This window comes from Helianthus annuus, chromosome 4 (genome assembly GCF_002127325.2).
Source record: "Helianthus annuus cultivar XRQ/B chromosome 4, HanXRQr2.0-SUNRISE, whole genome shotgun sequence".
NCBI lineage: Eukaryota > Viridiplantae > Streptophyta > Magnoliopsida > Asterales > Asteraceae > Helianthus > Helianthus annuus.
In genome coordinates this window covers 7,785,600-7,790,333 of record NC_035436.2, presented here as the reverse complement: position 1 = coordinate 7,790,333, position 4,734 = coordinate 7,785,600, and positions in this window count along the sequence as shown.

Below are 4,734 nucleotides of genomic sequence, written 5' to 3'. Positions count from 1 at the left end.
GACAACAATGGGGGAAATGGTGCTCGAGGCAGAGTGTTCCAGCTTGGAGCAGGAGATGCCAGGAATGACAGCAACGTTGTAACTGGTACGTTTCCTGTAAACAATCATATTGCTTCTGTATTATTTGATTCCGGTGCCGATTGGAGTTATGTATCCCTAGAATTTAGTCGACGATTAGGGATAACCCCAACACCCTTAGAAGTTAAGCAGGTAGTAGAACTAGCAGATGGTAAGACGATAGAAGCTTCGAATGTCCTTTTCGGGTGCAAACTAGATCTCGTGGGTCAGGTGTTTGATATTGATCTTCTTCCCGTTACGCTCGGTAGTTTCGACATAGTAGTAGGCATGGATTGGTTGTCTAAGCACCAAGCAGAAATTTTATGTAAGGAGAAGATTGTGCGTATCCCTCTCCCTGATGGGGAGTCATTATTAGTTCAAGGGCATCGTAGTGGGACGATGGTTGGTATTATCTCGGCCATGCGTGCACAGCAGTACCTACAAAATGGGTACCCTGCAATGTTAGCGTTAGTTACTAATGCTCAGTCCGAGGAGAGAAAGATCGAAGACCTACCAGTGGTGCGAGACTTCGCTGATGTATTTCCAGAGGAGCTACCAGGGTTACCTCCTAATCGTCAAGTAGAATTTCAGGTTGATCTAGCGCCGGGAGCGGCCCCAATTGCTCGAGCTCCATACCGGTTGGCCCCTGGGGAGTTGCAGGAATTGTCTAATCAGCTACAGGAATTATTGGATAGAGGTTTCATTCGACCTAGTTCTTCGCCTTGGGGAGCCCCAGTTCTGTTTGTAAAGAAGAAAGACGGATCATTCCGTATGTGTATCGATTATCGGGAACTCAACAAGGTAACCATCAAGAACCGATATCCGTTACCACGCATCGACGATTTGTTTGACCAGTTACAAGGGTCAAGTTTCTATTCAAAGATCGACTTAAGATCGGGTTATCATCAGGTGCGGGTTAGGGAGGAAGATGTTCCCAAGACTGCTTTTCGAACGCGCTACGGACACTACGAGTTTTTGGTCATGCCGTTTGGGTTGACAAATGCACCAGCGGTTTTCATGGATCTCATGAACCGCGTGTGTAAGCCATATCTCGACGAGTTTGTTATAGTGTTTATTGACGACATCTTGGTTTATTCAAAGAACAAGGAGGATCACGAGCGTCACCTACGTCTCATCTTAGAACTTTTGAGAAGGGAACAGCTGTATGCGAAGTTTTCTAAGTGCGATTTTTGGATTCGAGAAGTACATTTCCTTGGCCACGTTGTTAACGAAAAGGGGATACATGTAGATCCTGCGAAAGTGGACGCAGTTAAGAATTGGGCGGCACCAAAGACTCCTTCTGAGGTGCGACAATTTCTTGGTCTCGCTGGATATTATCGGAGGTTTATTAAAGATTTCTCGAAGATCGCGCAACCCCTCACCTCGCTGACACAGAAGAACACGGCATACTGTTGGGGAACGAAACAGGAAGAGGCTTTCCAAGTACTAAAACAGAAACTTTGCAGTGCACCAATCTTGTCTTTACCAGAGGGTACCGAAGATTTTGTGGTCTACTGTGATGCATCGATTCAAGGTCTCGGCTGTGTGTTAATGCAACGCGAGAAGGTAATAGCCTATGCCTCGCGACAGTTGAAGATTCACGAGAAAAACTACACGACACATGATTTGGAGTTAGGAGCGGTGGTATTTGCGTTGAAGATCTGGAGGCACTATCTGTACGGTACCAAATGCACCATCTACACCGACCATAGGAGTCTTCAGCATATCTTCGACCAGAAAGAATTGAATATGCGGCAACGGCGATGGGTTGAATTATTGAACGATTATGAATGTGCCATCAAGTATCATCCGGGCAAGGCGAACGTTGTAGCTGACGCCCTCAGCAGGAAGGATAATGCACCCAGGCGGGTACGCGCATTGCAACTCACGATCCAGTCCAATCTTCCTTCCCAGATACGAGACGCACAGTTAGAAGCGTTGAAACCAGAGAACGTTCGAGCTGAAGCTTTACGCGGCTCAAGGCAACGGCTAGAACGAAAGGGAGACGGTGCTTACTACGTAACCGGACGCATCTGGGTCCCACTCTATGGCAACTTACGAGAACTTATAATGGAGGAGGCACATAAGTCACGTTACTCCGTACACCCGGGATCAGATAAGATGTACCACGACTTGAAAACTACATATTTGTGGCCTAGCATGAAAGCTCACATCGCAACCTACGTCAGCAAATGTTTGACTTGTGCTAAAGTCAAAGCGGAACATCAAAAGCCCTCAGGTCTACTGCAGCAACCAGAGATACCCACATGGAAGTGGGAACAGATCGCCATGGATTTCGTGACAGGGTTACCTCGAACTCAGGCTGGGAACGATACCATTTGGGTGATTGTCGACCGTCGCACGAAATCAGCGCATTTTCTGGCAATCAAAGAAACAGACAAGTTTTCGCAACTGGCAGCGATCTACCTTAAGGAAGTAGTTTCTAGACACGGGGTACCAACTTCTATCATTTCAGATCGAGATCCGCGTTTCACTTCCGATCTTTGGCAAGCAATGCATAAGTCGTTCGGTTCACGACTCGACATGAGTACCGCTTATCACCCGCAGATGGATGGTCAAAGCGAGCGCACCATCCAGACACTTGAAGATATGCTTCGGGCATGCGTACTCGATTTTGGGAAAAGGTGGGAGAAACACTTGCCGTTGATAGAATTCTCCTACAACAACAGCTACCACACTAGTATACGGGCAGCTCCGTTCGAGGCACTGTACGGACAGAAATGCCGTTCACCTCTCTGTTGGCTTGAGGTGGGTGACAGTCAGATCACAGGCCCGGAGCTTGTGCTTGAAACATCGGAAAGTATTGTTCAGATACGGAACCGTATGGCCGCAGCTCGCGACCGCCAGAAAAGCTACGCTGACAAGCGTAGTAAACCGTTGGAATTCGAAGTTAATGATCGCGTTATGTTAAAGGTCTCACCCTGGAAGGGTGTGGTGCGTTTTGGGAAACGCGGCAAACTAAACCCTCGTTATGTGGGACCATTCAAAATTCTGGAACGAATTAGAAAGGTGGCCTACAGGTTGGAATTACCTGCTGAGTTGGGTAATGTCCATGATGTGTTTCACGTGTCGCAGTTAAAGAAGTGTTTGGCTGACGAAACACTGGTTGTACCATTTCAAGAGCTGAAAATAGACGACAAGTTACTGTTTGTCGAAGAAACAGTTGAGATTATGGATCGGGAAGTTAAAGTTTGTAAGCATAGTCGTATCCCAATTGTGAGGGTCCGTTGGAACTCGCGACGTGGACCAGAGTTCACGTGGGAACGCGAGGACCAGATGGAGCTTAAGTATCCACATTTGTTCCCCAAAGACAAGACAAAACCTAGCGAATCTAATGTTAATGCAACTAGTGAATTTCGGGACGAAATTCCCATTCAAGTTGGGGATGATGTGACACCCGCGGAAAATGCACAGCCATCTTGATTTAGCATTGCACCGTTTTGTGATTTACTTCTGTTTGTGGTGTGCTTATCAAATTTCGGGACGAAATTTCTTTCAAGTTGGGGATGATGTGACAACCCGTATTTCGAACCTATTTTGTGTAACGTTACGTGTTTATGTGAACTATATGGGTTGATTGAATGAAATGTTATGTTATGTGTTATCAAAATTGGGCTACACACTTTGTTTGGTCGCACATCCTCCACTCGGCCCAACCTCACTCGCAACCACCTACCCAACCCGAGACCCCAGGGGCGGCCCAATGATGGGTTCGGTCCACTCATCCCTTGTACGCATACATGAACAATGGGGGGTGTAGTTCTTGGTTACTTGCAAGCACACAAGTTACACAAAACCCTAGAAGCTCTCTCTCCCTCTCGTTTCTCTTGGAACCCGACGGCAACACTTCTCGACCCTCGAAGATCCTTGTGTTCGGATCATCCTCTCTACACGCTTTAACTCGGTTAGTGTTTCATGATACGTGTTTGATTTATATTGTTATAAGTCCATGTTTGACTAAGCGGTTAGGGTTGCTTGTGTGATAAATTGTGATGTTCTATATTGTATGTAAATCGTATGTTTCGCAAGTAATCGGTTGATTATATGTTGTCCGAATTATGTTAAGTTGATGGTTAAACGAAAGCTTACTAATCGGTTGTGAGATGATTCGGATGGATGTTGTGATGTGTTGTTATGGTTTGTAGTATTGATTGATATATTGTACACATGGTTTAGGGTTGCATGATAGTTCTTGAATCTGTTATCACATGATTTGGTTATATGTTCATAGGTTATTGATTAGTGATTTTGGAATTGATATGAATGTTTGATTGATTCGGGATTATTGGTTCTTGATAACGATATGAACATGCATGATTCTGGATAAAAACTGCTGTTTGATTCGTTTGGATTATAGCAAAACTGTTAATTGATTTGATTTGAAACTGCCAAATCTGTTTACAACTTGTTACGGAAATCATGGACTACAAATCAGGAAGTCAGTTACACACCTTGTCTCGACAAGAGATTGCGAGTCGAGAACTCCTAGTCTCGACTCGAGACCATAACACCGGCACAAAACAACACAACTCGAGACCACGGTTGCGGGTCCGGTTGCGACTCGAGACCGTGTAGTCTCGACCAGACCAGGATGACTCGAGAACTCTCTGTTGCGACTCGAGACTTCGAAATCAATATAACCCGAGACCGACTAGT